Here is a 17,729-nt window from a genome sequence, read left to right on the forward strand (position 1 = left end):
AATCTTGCAACCGGAATCATCACAATCTCTCTAGCGCCGTACACTTCTCCAACGCTCTCTATTGTTAGCTCTGTCGGTAACTCAGTAGCTGACTTCATTAATAATTCTCTCTGGAATACGTTGTTGATGAGATTATTAATCCTGTCGAAAACTCTGTTGATGACTCTGCTGATAATTCTGTCGCAACCCTACCGGAGACTCTGCCGATTTTCTCACCTAGCATGGCATGCCGGTGTGCATGTTATATATATTTATTTTTTTTTTTTTAAAACTTCCGTTGCTTTCGCAAACAAATGGTTTTCTTTTGCTCATGTGTGTGGTAAACTAGGTGATATACTCTTCACGCATATGTACGTCACGAGTGAACCAGAAATTTTCTGCCTTGGAGGAAATGTGTGACGTAATCGTCACACACTGACACTTTCAGGCCAATCTCTACGATTCGTGTCGTGAGCGCACACATACACGAGAGTCAGCGACACTCATACACACTCACACGATCGGATGTGTGACACGAACATCACTGTTCTTTTTTCCACACACGCACTTTGAAAACTCTTTTTTTTTTGCACAAAAAAAAACACCAACACAAAAATCCTCGCGCGATCAGTGTGAATAAAGGAAAGACAAAAAAACGGTTGAATCAAAGCTGTGCGTAAGAGTGAGAGAGAAATGGCGAAAGAATGCTCGTAGCTCACACACACGCCCCGAATCAAACGGTGAATTGTATGCTCTCATTCTTACTGGCCACTCGCGTGTCCCCGTCTCTTTCTCGCATGCAACTGTTGCTTGCAAAGAAAACTAAAAGCACGTGGCCCATCGACAACGTATATGCGACTTTTAAATACGGCCGCAAGTAATTTCCTTTGAGCTTCAAACCTACTCCGTACTGTGTCCGCTTTATCGCTACTAAATCGTTTATTCCGTATTTCCTTTCGATCTTTCGTTTAGCATTATAGGACTCACGATTTTCCTCCTGTACGACTTTAATATTTTCAATCGCCCTTTCTCGGATCTCCTTTCGTTCGTCATTCAACTCGTCAACTATGCATTCTAAAATACGCTCTCTTAGCTCTGCATCTTCTGGAACTCTCATAACCAAACCTGTCAGTATCTCACTTTGTTGCTTCTTGGCTCAGTGTTGTTTATCATTTGTTGCACCTTGCCTACATGTTTATACCAGGTTGCTGGACTTTCCAAACGTAATTTCGTTAACATAGGTACTATGATCTTGTGCATTAGAATTGCCCCCGTAACCATATTTCGATGCATCAGCATGGACCTCTGTTTGCGCTTTTGGATCATATAACCCCCCAATACCGACTCACTTGTTAATGATGCTTTCAATCGTTGGAATGCTACCTCTTGGATCTCGCTGAACACAAATTTACTATCCTTCCTTAACATATCGGAAAGTGGCTTTGCCATTAAAGCATATCCCTCAATGAATTTTCGAAAATACGATGTTAAACCGAGAAACCTTTTCTCCTCACTTGGTTTTATCATCACGTAACCTTGACTTCATTTTGTAGAATCTGACACTTTTTCAGTTAAACTGTAATCCGTTCTTCTCGGCAACCTCCAAAACTAATTTCATTCTTGACATTCCCTCTTCTAAGTCCTTGCTTGGGATGATGATGTCATCCATATACACGATCGCTATGCCTTTCTGAATTAACTCCTGCATTGCTGCCATCATGAATCTCGTGAAAACCGCTGGACACTTTGAAATACCAAACGGTATCTCTTTTGTTCTGCGTAACAAATGCAGTGAACTTTTGCGAACTTGCTTCTACTGGTACATGGAAATATCCATTTTTCAAGTCCAGTGTAGTAAAAACTTTTCCTCCTTGCAATTGATCAATTACACTGTCCATCAATACTATCGGAAAATTATCTCGAATTATCTTCTCATTCAACTTTCTATAATCGCAGCACAACCTTTTAGCTCCGTTTGACTTTGCTACCAATACTTTGGTGATGCATACACCGATGTACTATCTCGAATAACTCCTTCCTCAAGCCATTCCTCTATCGGATTATCTACAATCTCCTGATCACAGTAGGCCAACCGTCTTGGATGTTGGTATACGGGAATATCATCTTTCAAAATAATTCTCATTTCGATCTTCGCATCAGGATTACGTTTTGGCTCATATCCCTGAACTATCATTTCGACCTCTTTAGCCTGCTCTTGACTTAAATAAAACAACTCTAAACCGACTTCGTCCTTCCCTTCAAAAACTGTGCAGACATCTTCGAATTGCTTCATCCAATCCTCAACTGATTCAGTTTTTTCTTCTACTGATTTTTGCTCTTGACTAATCAGAAACTGTGTGCCATTTTTGGTTACCTTCATGTCAAAACTGCCAAGAATCGTTCTTCCTAAAATAGCATCAAACCCCATGTCCTCATCGGGAACTACATGAAATTCAACTACTACCTTAATCTTGTCGATGATCACTATTATAGAGAAACTACCAAACGTTAAAATCTTTGCATCTCCTATTCCCACCACTACTTCCCACTTCCCAAACACTTTTGATCGAACTTAGGACAATCTTTTCTTAAATGTGTCCGCAACCAAAACATTTTCTCCCTCGAGCCTGCACTGCCTGTGCTTCACCTGACCTTGCCATACTTTCAAATCTGCTTGTCGCCTTGTACGAATCACGTCCTTTCTTATAAACTTCGATTTAAAACTTTAACTCTGAAATATTGCGAGCTTGGAATAACATGCATCTTGTTGGATTTTGTATCCGGAATACCTTTAACGAAGTACTCTATCAGACATTCCTCATCTACGTTTACCGGCTTCGCAATTTCCATCAATGCGTATAAATATTCATTTAGAGTTTCACCTTTCTTCTGTTGGCGCTGATTTAACTTTTTATGGACTGCAGCTGAAGATATTTTTACACTAAACTCAGCACGAAGAGCTGCTATCAAAGAACTCCAGTTTTTAATATTTCTCTGACTCCTTATGAACGATTTTGCCGCCCCACAAAATAACTGCTTTCCATAGACAAACAACTGAAATTCTTTCCACTGTACCGTGGCTGCACATTCTTCTAGTTCTTCAATACATTGAGCAATGTTAGGAATATCTGAACCTGAAAACTATGAAACACTGTCTTCGACATCTTTCAAAGTAAACCAAGACTGCAAAGCAACCACGCTTAGAGCCAGAATGTCTGCAAACTCCATCTCAATTACAAGGACTTAAAATTACGTACAAATCTTCTTATACTATGTTAGTTCTGTTTTCTAGCTTTGAAATTTGTTATCAGTCCTGGCTAACCGCTGTACACTTCTCCAGCATTTAACGCAGCCTCGAAAGTTTTTGCCACCAACACTGGTAAATTACTGTACACTTCTCCAGAAATTTACACAGCCTCCGTTGTAGCCGCCTTGTATCAATTTCGCAACCTTGAATCAATCTTGCAACCGGAATCATCACAATCTCTCTAGCGCCGTACACTTCTCCAACGCTCTCTATTGTGCACTTCGATCCGTTCCTGCCTTGCCTTTTGATTGCTGGTGTATGGTACCTTCTTCGGCCAAACTTCTCACGAATGTCATGTGATGCGAAAATTCCAGAACCCCTTCCTGATCAGCTTTCTCACTCCTTCTGCAGTTGCCTTACTGCCTTGTCACTTGCTGTCTCGCTCATCGGTCGAATTTTCAAGTTTTTTGTCGCTCGCCGATACCGCGCTTTTACTGCAGCTATCTCGCTTCCACTCACTAAAACGACGGTTTTCTCAAGGCAGCGTCACTTGCTGTCGCCTTCCTTCTCAGAATTTCACAAGAATGAATCAAAGCCTATTATGTTGTTTTATCAGGTGTCAATGAATCAAAGCCTACTATGATGCTTTGAGAATTGTCAGGTGTCAGCGCATTGTGTAGTTTACAACACTGCCGTGCAGCGTTTGCAGACTGACACCTGACTAATAAGTCAAAGCCTACTAGTTAGTTCCAATGTATTAACAGGTGCGTCAGTTGTAGCCCTGGTTGAGCATCTAAGCAACCTTAGCAACTAATGTTGAGAGCTGTCTTCAGGTCAGGTCCTATATAGAGGGGGGCCTCGGGCTAGAGAGTGTACAACCTCCCCGGGAACTAGCCGTACAGTTCAAAATACAAGTAAAAAAGTTAAAGTAGTGCAAAGTACAAAAAAAACAATAAAAAGACAATGAGTGATTTAAATAAAATAGGCTACGCCCCGACATCAGAAGTGGGATTGTCTCAACCGCAAATTAATCCTGACGACCGGTTGTGCATGATTTTGGAAGCGAAACACCGTAGTTTAATCGATGTGATCAGTGCAGTTAAAAGTGGTCGACTGGGGCAAGGTCGTACAAAATCAGTTGTCTAGCCAAAGTTTTACCCTGACTCTTTGGGATCAAGTGGTGCTGCATGGTGCTCGACTGTGGACCTAATACTGGCGGAGAATTCGTTAGAGGGCAGCGCACTTCTCATGGCCCTAAGCAAATCGCTGGAAGGGAGTGCGTTAAATTGGCTGCCCCAAATTTCTTTTGTTGGTATGACGTGGAACCAATTCAAGGAATTGTTTCTGCAGCACTTTAAAGGCACTGAAACCCCTGCTGCCGCAATTTTTAACATTCTCAATGGACGTGTAAATTTGTGCCAAGTTAAAGAACCCATTGGTACCCTAACCCAATCCGGTGAGTCGTACCCATTTTACTTTGATTCCGGTGCTGAATGTTCTCTTGTAAAGGAAGCAATATCACATAAGCTTTCGGGAAAACGAATTAACAATGTAGTCCTCTTGAAGGGCATTGGAGACCACACTGCAACTAGTACTTTGCAAATTTTGTCAAATGTTAAAATAACTAATTATTTCCTTGAAGTTCTGTTTCATGTTGTTTTAAGCGATAGCTTAAATTTCGACATTATAATAGGTCGTGAAATTCTTTATCATAATTTTAAGGTCATATTATCATGTGACAAGGTCGAATTTCTGAAAACAATATCTGTATGTGCTGTGGCTGTCTCTGATACCTCTTCAAATCCGGCAAAAAATTATTAGTGTGCTAACCAATAAGCCAGTTTTGTCAATTTTTAACCCTCAACATCGTATTAAACTGCAGACGTATGCAAGTGCTATTGGGTATGGAGCTATTTTGTTGCACAGCATTTAAAATAAGCCTTATGCAGTGGAGTACTTTAGCAAGACCACAAGTTTATATGAATCCAAGTTTATATGAATCCAAATCATTCTAACGTGGTAGAAAGATTGTAGTTTTCACTGACTGTAACTCATTAAAAGCATCCAGGACAAAAATTGAGTTATTGCCAAGAATTTATCGTTGGTGGGCATACCTTCAGTCTTTCGACTTTGACATACAATACCGAGAGATTAAACGGATGGCTCACGTTGATTTCTTGTCTAGAAATCCATTACCTCCGAGAAACTCGAAAGAATTCTTGAAAGTTGTTGAAAAACGAATAGAGCTTACCGAAATATCTCAAGATTGAATTTGAGTGGAACAAAATAGAGATCAAGATATAAAAGAGAATTTCTAAGTTAAAAGAAAACGATTTACCGTTAGAAATATGTAAGACCTCTGACCTTGTGTTTTATTGTCCAACGAAACGGAAAAAGTCATTAGACAAAGTTTATGATTATTACTGGTTTAAGGGCATGGCAAAATATGTTCATAGATTTGAAGAAAATTGAATAACGTGTAGAGTATCTAAATCTTCGTCAGGAAAAGTGCAGATTGAGCTACATCCTATCCCGAAAGTAAGCCAACCATGGCATACTCTTTATGTAGATATCACAGATATCAAATCCCGTTTCCTGCCAGTTGTAGGCAGCGCTAGTTCGGATAATTTCGACCGCAAAGCAACCATGCTTAGAGCCAGAATGTCTGCAAACTCCATCTCAATTACAAGGACTTAAAATTACGTACAAATCTTCTTCTATGTTAGTTCTGTTTTCTAGCTTTGAAATTTGTTATCAGTCCTGGCTAACCGCTGTACACTTCTCCAGCAGTTAACGCAGCCACGAAAGTTTTTGCCACCAACACTGGTAAATTACTGTACACTTCTCCAGAAATTTACACAGCCTTCGTTGTAGCCGCCTTGTATCGATTTCGCAACCTTGAATCAATCTTGCAACCGGAATCGTCACAATCTCTCTAGCGCCGTACACTTCTCCAACGGTCTCTATTGTGCACTTCGATCCGTTCCTGCCTTGCCTTTTGATTGCTGGTGTATGGTACCTTCTTCGGCCAAACTTCTCACGAATGTCATGTGATGCGAAAATTCCAGAACCCCTTCCTGATCAGCTTTCTCACTCCTTCTGCAGTTGCCTTACTGCCTTGTCACTTGCTGTCTCGCTCATCGGTCGAATTTTCAAGTTTTTTGTCGCTCGCCAATACCGCGCTTTTACTGCAGCTATCTCGCTTCCACTCACTAAAACGACGGTTTTCTCAAGGCAGCGTCACTTGCTGTCGCCTTCCTTCTCAGAATTTCACAAGTTTTAACGAATTTGTGAAATTCACTAGCCAAAATTAATTGTTTCACTTTTAATCTGCCATTCCCGGGTGAGCCCCCAATTTGTGGTATTTTGTTAATATTCCGGTTTCGGTTATTGGCAATGATATTAGTGTTACAATTAATTTCTTATGGCTTAAGCAAAAAATCAAACTGACTGCAGGTCTGTCCCGAAACGTGTACTCGCTGTCGTTGCAAACTTCTAAGTCTTCTGTGTGACCGTCTTTCATTATTTTTATGAGGCTTAGCACTACAACTGGCTTTAGAAACGATGACCGCCTCTGGTTCTTTTATTGTGTATCGGTGCCTCATCACCGGTTCCCTACATGAATATTCATACACGAGAATCAGCGACGCTCATACACACTCACACGATCGGATGCGGCATCACACATGTGATGCACACGAGCATCATCGTTTTATTTTCACACACACACGCACTTTGAAAACTTTTTTTTTTTTTGTGGGCACAAAAAAAATACAATATAAAAAAGAATGTTTAATCCTGTATATATATATATATATATATATATATATATGTAGAATTGGAATATTCCTGGTTATTTAATTCAATATTATTTAAGGATGTGATTTCCTTATTTAAACTTTATTATTTATTAAAAATGTTTTTTTGTGTTAAGAATACATATATTTATTAATTATTATAATGGCCTTAGCGACAAATTTGGGTGTGCGATGTGATCGAGGCGAGAGTACGATTGCGAGTGCTTTTCGATCGACGCTTCTGCTTTATTTTCATGAGTGAGTCGACCAGATAGGTACGGCCGCTGCGTGTCGTTCTGTCTCGCTCACTCGGTACCAAACGATTGCCATGTTTATGCCTGCCTGACACTTCATTTCCTACAATCGGCTGTCCTGACAAGTCATTCGACCCGAATGATCCTAGCCAAGGTTTCATGAACTCAGCCACTGTTGAGGTCTTACAAGGTCCTTCACCGTCGCCAACCTTCTCGACGTCGTATCGACCGTGCCTATTCACCTTCGTAACTTTATATGGTCCTAAGTATTTACCTCTCAACTTTAGACCTGTTCCATACTGTGTACGTTTAATCGCCACTAACTCGTTTAAATTGTATTTTCTTTCACAATTCCTGTTTTTGTCAAACGTTCTTTTCATTTCCTGCTGTATTTCATCGATGTTCTTTCGAGCCTCCGCTCTAATCTCATCACGACCACAGTCTAATTCTCCTATTAACGAATCGGTTATTAGCTTTCTCATTTTGGGATCATCAGGACTACGCATCTCTATTCCTGTCAAAATCTTAAAAGGTGTATTTCTTGTACTTCTTGGAGCAGTATTATTAATAAATTGTTGCACACGACCTACATACTTGTACCAGTTTCCCTCATTCTCTTGACTTAACTTTGAAATCATTGGAACTATTATCTTATGCATCCTTTCTACTTGGCCGTTGCCACGGGGTACACCTGTTGCTATCAGTAAATGCTGTATATCCTGTCTGTTACAATATTCCTTAAACGCATTGGACGTGAATGCTGCTCCCCTGTCAGAAATTATTTTCATCGGGTTACCAAAAATTATGGCCTGCTTTTCAAGAGAACTAAGTACTTCCTCGACTCCTGTTCCACGAGTCGGATACAACCATACAAACTTAGAGAACCCATCAGCAATAACAAGTATATGATTGTAACGCTTTGTTGTGACCTCCATCGGGCCAACGTGATCAATGTGATATGTCATCAATGGCTGATCTCCTTTACTTATTGGCATCAAATATCCTTCCTTTTTGCCGGTCTTGGCATTAACAATAAGACATTCCACGCAACACTCAACAACACGGACTACCTTCTCTTTTAATTTTGGAATATAATACGATTTTTCTACGATATCTTGAGTCTTTCTAGCTCCAAAATGTCCTTGTTTATGTGCAATCTGTATTATTTCCTTTTCCATCTGCGAGGGAACTACAATAAGTTCTCGATTAGGGTCCTTTAACAATATTTCGTTTTCAATGTAAAAATCTTCATATCCTTTCTGTTGAACTAAGCTCCTAATCAATTTAGTCCAATCATCTGACAACTGTGCTTCCCTTAATTTATGGGTTATAGTGTCAGTTAGCAGAAAAACAAGATAAACGGCTCAAGGCATCCACATGCCGCATCTTTTGAACCTGAACGATGTTCGATCTGATAATCGAAATCTTGTAGGTACATTGCCCAACGTGCTACACGCAACGGAACCTCTTTCTTTTTCATTGTCATCGTGAACGCATTACAATCTGTGACAATCTTAAATCTCAATCCTAACACATATATACGCCACTTTATTAATGCTCCAATAACTGCTAAAACCTCAAGTTCATATGAATCATACTTCTCTTCGCAAGGTTTAGTTTTCCGACTCATATATTGTACCGGATGGAATAAACCATCTTCTGAATCTTTCTGTAAAAGCGCAGCTCCGAAACCGTGTTTCGAGGCATCAGTGTGAATTTCAGTCTCTAGCTTAGGATTGTATAGCTTTAAAACAGCAGTATCTGACATTTCTCCCAGTTTATTCTCAACCCATTTTCCGCAGCTATCTTCAACACCCTTTTAAGTTTAATTAGACCATCATTCACGCTAACACTTGGTATAATTATATCGTCCATATACACCACTGCATCTCCATTCTTTACTAATTCTCTCATTACTGCCATTATAAATCTGGTAAAAACTGCTGGAGAGTTGGAAATTCCGAATGGTACGTACAGGAATTCATACTGATCATTCTGAGTTACGAATGCAGTGTACTTCTGAGATTTTTCCTCAACAGGAACATGGAAAAACCCGTTTGTTAGATCTAAAGTAGTGTAAACCAACGCACTTTGAAGTTTTGCTAATACGGTGTCCATCTGTGGCATAGGAAAATTATCTCGGACCACTTTCTCATTTAGCTTTCTGTAATCGCAGCACAGACGCTTTTTCCCATTCTTCTTTGTTACAAGTACAACAGGCGAAGCATATTCGGAAAAACTTGGCCTTATTATCTTCTCCTTTAACCATTCTTGTACTATACTATCAACGATTTTCTGATCAGACTCTGCTAGACGCCTTGGATGCTGATAAACTGGCAACTCATCCGTTAGTACAATCTTCATTTCTATAGGAGTGTTTGTATTTCTAATAGGTTTGTAACTATTAATCAACTTCTTGACTTCACTACCGATTTATGCACTGATATGTGACAATTCACTCTTGATTTCCAATTTATTCTGTTCTGCACTGTGCATACACATACTTTCAAATTCCTCAAACAACTCAGCACAAGATTTATTCGCGTTACACAGTGATTCTTTTCTGTTGATGCTCACAAACTTTGTACCTTTCTTGGTAACAACCAAATCGACGTGATCTAATATGGTTCTACCTAAAATTGCCTCATATGCCATGTCTTCATCAGGAACGATATGAAACTCGACTTCCATCTCAATGCCATCTATCTTGACAGTTATGCTAAAACTACCGAAGGTCATCACATGACTTCCACCAATGCCTGTAAGAGTCTTCGAATATCCAGTTAGTGACTTAATTCCGAGTTTAACAAACACGCTTTTACGTATGAGACTCAAATTTGCTCCTGTATCAATTAGACCGTTGAACTTAATCGATTTATAAGTTACTTCTTTCAACTCCAAACCCGAATCAGTAAATTTACCTGATGCTTTTATTAATTTATCATCTACAACATTGGTGCTTTCAACTTTGGTGGTATCTTTATCTTTACATTCAAACGAACGATGGCCTGTTTTGCCACATTTAAAACAAGTAAACGTTTTCTTGTTACAGTCTCTCATCATGTGTGAAGGATTACCACACTTAAAACATTTGCGATCATCTTTTGTTGTCGAATTTTTCTCTCTATTATCTCTACCTTGCTTGTGAACAGATGACTCGAATGTTGTTTTCTTTGACGACTTTCTAGGATCATAGGATTTTAAGTAGGTCTCTATTTGAACTTTTAACGCATCCACTGTTCTCGCCTGATACAATAATGCCTTATTTGCTCTCATGTCTGGTATACCTTCTACGAAATACTCGATTAAACTTTCGTCATCCAAATCGATTGGCTTTGCGATTTCCATTAACGAATACAAAAACTCATACAAGTTCTCACCTCTCTTTAACTGTCGATTGCTCAGTCTTCTATGAACTTCTGCTGATGAAACCTTTACTCTAAATTCGTTTTTCAAAGCTACTTTCAGGGACTCCCAACTACAAATATCTCTCTTACTACGTATAAACGATAATGCAGCTCCCTTTAACAATTGTTTTGCATACACAAAAAGCTGTAACTGACTCCACTGTACGGTTAAAGCGCATTCTTCTAGCTCCCTAATCCATTGTACAACATCAATCGAACCTAAACCGCAAAACTCTGAAAAGCTTCCCTCCACATCTTTTAGTGTGAACCATGACCTTTGCCCATCTGTGTTCGGGACTTCTCGAATTGTTCTAGCCGAGGCGAAATCTGCCTCCTGCCCGTCATTCTCAATTTCTATTAGATCGTAGTGAGCGAGTAGACGCGTTTGCAGCTCTGCTTTAAGGCCTGTAGTCTCTAGCCCTAACTCTCTCAATTTAGTGCGCAACTCCTCAATACGCAACGTTAGAATCTCACCTCGATCCATTTCACTCAATTACAGTTATATTGCTTAACAAGATTGGTATAGTAATATATAGGTAGTATTAATCAATCAAATTTGTTACGACTTAACAAGATTTACACACTATGTTAATGTAGGTCAAATTGTGTTAGGTTATGGTTTAATTCAGACGATTCTTAGAAATGTGCTCTCTGCAGCTCGCATCAATTTCGTCGATATTTTTGCCACCGGTCTGGTTTCGCTGTGCAAGCAAAGTAACTCACACTCAAGACAATAATTAAACAGCTCACCCAACTATAGTCGTCCTGCTCTATGGGGCCACTCAATATCTCTGTAGCAACTGTTCGGTTCGCTCTCTGTTGCCACTCACTCTGTTGTCGCTACTCACTCGGCTGTTTTCCACTCGTTCTCGTGATCTCTCTTTGTCTGCTTCCACACCAATTGTCTCAACTTCGTGTCTGCTGCCTCCTCGTTTGGTCTTGTCGGCGTCGTCTGCTTTTGTAACGGTTTCTGTTCTCCGCTTTCTGTTCTTCTTTGGTTTTCCGTTTCCACAGTGAACACTGGTTATCATCAACTTCGAGCCCTCTGTCTGCTCTCTCCGTCTGTCTGCTTCCACAGTGACCACTAATTATCATCAACTTCGTGTCCGATGTCTGCTCTCTCCGTCTGTCCGTTTCCACAGTGACCACTAATTATCATCAATTTCGTGTCCGCTGTCTGCTTCCACAGTGAACACTGGTTATCATCAATTTCGTGTCCGCTGTCTGCTCTCTCCGTCTGTCTGCTTCCACAGTAAACACTGGTTATCATCAACTTCGTGTCCGCTGTCTGCTCTCTCCGTCTGTCTGCTTCCACAGTGAACACTAATTTTCATCAATTTCGTGTCCGCTGTCTGCTTTCTCTTTTCCTCTCGAGTCACCACCCTTCTCGAGCTGCTCTCAACTTCAGCCGCCGACTTTTGCCGAAACGGCGCCAAAATTCTGGGTGACGCTCTTCTTGCGTCGTCCGACCGTTCACCGTCTCACCGTCCACTCGTCGCCTCTCGTACAGTCACGCCAACTTCCACTAGTTTTTTTGAACTTGTAGTGGTTGCGTCGTTTGAAATTCGTTCGCCAACAACCTTGACTTTGTATATATATTACACGTTAATGCATGCAATTTTAACAATTTTCTGTTCATTTGCGAACTTCACACACACACAAACACACGATTTTCACTAATTGTCTTGGGCCAGAAATCTCGGTTGAGCCCCCAGTTTGTAGAATTGGAATATTCCTGGTTATTTAATTCAATATTATTTAAGGATGTGATTTCCTTATTTAAACTTTATTATTTATTAACAATGTTTTTTTGTGTTAAGAATACATATATTTATTAATTATTATAATGGCCTTAGCGACAAATTTGGGTGTGCGATGTGATCGAGGCGAGAGTACGAGTCGACCAGATAGGTACGGCCGCTGCGTGTCGTTCTGTCTCGCTCACTCGGTACCAAACGATTGCCATGATTATGCCTGCCTGACACTTCATTTCCTACATATATATCAATGAATATGCATATGTCGGAGAATGCATCAAAGCCTATTATGTTGTTTTATCAGGTGTCAATGAATCAAAGCCTACTATGATGCTTTGAGAATTGTCAGGTGTCAGCGCATTGTGTAGTTTACAACACTGCCGTGCAGCGTTTGCAGACTGACACCTGACTAATAAGTCAAAGCCTACTAGTTAGTTCCAATGTATTAACAGGTGCGTCAGTTGTAGCCCTGGTTGAGCATCTAAGCAACCTTAGCAACTAATGTTGAGAGCTGTCTTCAGGTCAGGTCCTATATAGAGGGGGGCCTCGGGCTAGAGAGCTCAGTGTACAACCTCCCCGGGAACTAGCCGTACAGTTCAAAATACAAGTAAAAAAGTTAAAGTAGTGCAAAGTACAAAAAAAACAATAAAAAGACAATGAGTGATTTAAATAAAATAGGCTACGCCCCGACATCAGAAGTGGGATTGTCTCAACCGCAAATTAATCCTGACGACCGGTTGTGCATGATTTTGGAAGCGCAACACCGTAGTTTAATCGATGTGATCAGTGCAGTTAAAAGTGGTCGACTGGGGCAAGGTCGTACAAAATCAGTTGTCTTGCCAAAGTTTTACCCTGACTCTTTGGGATCAAGTGGTGCTGCATGGTGCTCGACTGTGGACCTAATACTGGCGGATAATTCGTTAGAGGGCAGCGCACTTCTCATGGCCCTAAGCAAATCGCTGGAAGGGAGTGCGTTAAATTGGCTGCCCCAAATTTCTTTTGTTGGTATGACGTGGAATCAATTCAAGGAATTGTTTCTGCAGCACTTTAAAGGCACTGAAACCCCTGCTGCCGCAATTTTCAACATTCTCAATGGACGTGTAAATTTGTGCCAAGTTAAAGAACCCATTGGTACCCTAACCCAATCCGGTGAGTCGTACCCATTTTACTTTGATTCCGGAGCTGAATGTTCTCTTGTAAAGGAAGCAATATCACATAAGCTTTCGGGAAAACGAATTAACAATGTAGTCCTCTTGAAGGGCATTGGAGACCATACTGCAACTAGTACTTTGCAAATTTTGTCAAATGTTAAAATAACTAATTATTTCCTTGAAGTTCTGTTTCATGTTGTTCTAAGCGATAGCTTAAATTTCGACATTATAATAGGTCGTGAAATTCTTTCTCATAATTTTAAGGTCATATTATCATGTGACAAGGTCGAATTTCTGAAAACAATATCTGTATGTGCTGTGGCTGTCTCTGATACCTCTTCAAATCCGGCAAAAAATTATTAGTGTGCTAACCAATAAGCCAGTTTTGTCAATTTTTAACCCTCAACATCGTATTAAACTGCAGACGTATGCAAGTGCTATTGGGTATGGAGCTATTTTGTTGCACAGCATTGAAAATAAGCCTTATGTAGTGGAGTACTTTAGCAAGACCACAAGTTTATATGAATCCAAATCATTCTAACGTGGTAGAAAGATTGTAGTTTTCACTGACTGTAACTCATTAAAAGCATCCAGGACAAAAATTGAGTTATTGCCAAGAATTTATCGTTGGTGGGCATACCTTCAGTCTTTCGACTTTGACATACAATACCGAAAGATTAAACGGATGGCTCACGTTGATTTTTTGTCTAGAAATCTATTACCTCCGAGAAACTCGAAAGAATTCTTGAAAGTTGTTGAAAAACGAATAGAGCTTACCGAAATATCTCAAGATTGAATTTGAGTGGAACAAAATAGAGATCAAGATATAAAAGAGATAATTTCTAAGTTAAAAGAAAACGATTTACCGTTAGAAATATGTAAGACCTCTGACCTACCAGCACGAGTCTTGTGTTTTATTGTCCAATGAAACGGAAAAAGTCATTAGACAAAGTTTATGATTATTACTGGTTTAAGGGCATGGCAAAATATGTTCATAGATTTGAAGAAAATTGAATAACGTGTAAAGTATCTAAATCTTCGTCAGGAAAAGTGCAGATTGAGCTACATCCTATCCCGAAAGTAAGCCAACCATGGCATACTCTTTATGTAGATATCACAGGTAAAGTGGGAAAAGCGACCGTAAGGAATATGTAATTGTAGTCACAGACGCATTTACTAAGTACGTGTATTTACATAATACATTTACATTAAGTGCCGAGAGTTGTGTCAATTCGTGTTGTGGCTGATCAAGGCAAAAGGTTCACCGGACTGAGATTCTGTTTATCACAAAAGATTCAGCTTCACTTAATAGCAATATTAGTAAGCCGTGCTAACGGACAAGTTGCTAACAGCTGTAGAAACAAGCTCAAGGTGTTGACAAGAAGCACCGGGTGATGTTCAATTGGCAATTAATTGTACAGTTAATAGAGTAACAAAGGCGAGTCCCTTAGAATTATTAATTGGAAAAGTTGCGTGACCCTTGGGCTTGATTCCGATCAGCAAGTCGGAACTGAAATTAACCTTGGAGAAACTAGGTCGAGAGCTTTAGCAAATATGAAAGTTGCGGGTGAATATGAAAAGGCAAGATTCGATAAGAACAAAGCTAAAATGCAGAACTTTAGTGTGGGAGATTTTGTATGAAAGACATCAAAATGAGATCCAAAGTTTCGAGGTCCTTTCCAGATAGTTGAAGTTTTGAAGAACGACAGGTATTTGTTAAAAAATCTAAAGAGACAAGAGACAATATAAATATTCACAAGAGAGCATATAAAAATTGCCAGATGGACAGATACCAAGCGAGTTTGAAGTCGATGAGAGTCTGTCTAGAGAAACCGTTGAGAGAGACGGTATTGAAGCTGTTGAAATAGACAGTATGGAAACCGTTGAAAGAGACGGTATGGAAGCTGTTGAAATAGACAGTATGGAAACCGTTGAAGAGAAGGTACTTAAGGTTTTGAAACTGACATTATGAATGAAGTGTGTATTGACATATACGATTATCGGTCGCTGCGTGATGGTATCTGGTTCAAGAGAAGTTGTTGTATGTTGGGCTGAATATTTTATCAAATGTTAATTACACGAGAACAAGTGAATGTCATAATGGTTATCCGTCTAGGAGAGACGATGGTTATCCGTCTAGGAGAGACGATGGTTATCCGTCTAGGAGAGACGATGGTTGTCCGTCTAGGAGAGACGATGGTCATCCGTTTAGGAGAGACGATGGTTATCCGTCTAGGAGAGACGATGGAACTCCGTAAGATAGACGATAAATTAAGTTTGGAAAATTTGAAATGGAAAAAGGAAAGAGTCAGAATAGATACCTGAAAGGCTGACCTAAGAACTTGAAAAATTTGTCATAATGCAAGCACAAGTACAAAACGAATGTTTTGATCATGGCGTGTAACGCATAACATTATGGAAACAGAAGATAATTTAAATATTCTATAGGAAAAGTTGAAGCTAAAATTTTGTAGTAAAGCATTATTGTGGATTACACAAGGACGTGTAAAAGTCAGGATGGCCGTGTCGGATAGAAGCTGAGAGTGAACCGTCCAAGTGAGACGATGGTGAGCCGTCCAAGTGAGACGAAGGTTATCCGTCCAAGTGAGACGATGATTGTTTCTTTATACCCTTGCAAAAAGGGTATATTAATTTTGGTCAGAAGTGTGCAACGCATAGAACGAAGCATCTCCGACCATACAAAGTATATATATTCTTGATCAGCACGACGAGACGAGTTCAACTAGCCATGTCCGTCCGTCCGTCCGTCCGTCCGTCCGTCTGTCCGTCCGTCCGTTCGTCCGTCTGGATCAACGCAAACTCCTCCTAGACCGTAAGAGCTACAGAGCTGAAAATGCACGTAGGCTTGTATATACTGCAGGCGTTGTATATCTCGGATTCAGCCGGATCGGACCACTATATCATATAGCTCCCATACAAACCCCAAAGTCACGAACAGTGACTTTTCTCAATAACTTCGTTATTTTCTGTGGTCTTATCGTTTATTACGCTTATAAAAGACTGTGCCAAATTTGATCAAGATCGGATGACTATATCATATAGCTCCCATAAAAACGATCGGTCGAAAACAGTGACTTTTGTAAATAACTTCGTTACTTTTACACATGAGCAAAAGAAAACCATTTGTTTTTGTGCAAACTTGTATGATTATTTTTTTTTGTATGTTGCGAAAGCAACGGAAGTTTTAAAAAAAAATAAATAAATATATATATAACATGCACACCGGCATGCCATGCTAGGTGAGAAAATCGGCAGAGTCTCCGGTATAATAATCTCATCAACAACGTATTCCAGAGAGAATTATTAATGAAGTCAGCTACTGAGTTACCGACAGAGCTAACGATAGAGTCACCAACGGAACCATCGACAGAGCCATGCCCGGAAATCAATTGAAAAAAAAAATAGGAATAAGAAAAAATATGTATAGATATAATACGCGCAGAGCCAGGTCACGCTAAGTAAGAATAGCGGCAGAGTCCCCGGCAGGGTTTTTACAGAATGATGAGCAGAGTCATCTACAGAGTTTTCGACAGCTGTTGCAATAGACAGAGACGGTATGGAAGCTGTTGAAATAGACAGTATGGAAACCGTTGAAGAGAAGGTACTTAAGGTTTTGAAACTGACATTATGAATGAAGTGTGTATTGAGATATACGATTATCGGTCGCTGCGTGATGGTATCTGGTTCAAGAGAAGTTGTTGTTTGTTGAGCTGAATATTTTATCAAATGTTAATTACACGAGAACAAGTGAATGTCATAATGGTTATCCGTCTAGGAGAGACGATGGTTATCCGTCTAGGAGAGACGATGGTTATCCGTCTAGGAGAGACGATGGTTATCCGTCTAGGAGAGACGATGGTTATCCGTCTAGGAGAGACGATGGTTATCCGTCTAGGAGAGACGATGGTTATCCGTCTAGGAGAGACGATGGTTATCCGTCTAGGAGAGACGATGGTTGTCCGTCTAGGAGAGACGATGGTTATCCGTCTAGGAGAGACGATGGAACTCCGTAAGATAGACGATAAATTAAGATTGGAAAATTTGAAATGGAAAAAAAGGAAACTGTTGAAAGAGACAGTAATGAAGTAGTTAAAAAGAAAACTGTTGAAATAAGTA

Source organism: Drosophila tropicalis, unplaced genomic scaffold (assembly GCF_018151085.1).
Source record: "Drosophila tropicalis isolate 14030-0801.00 unplaced genomic scaffold, ASM1815108v1 contig_848, whole genome shotgun sequence".
NCBI lineage: Eukaryota > Metazoa > Arthropoda > Insecta > Diptera > Drosophilidae > Drosophila > Drosophila tropicalis.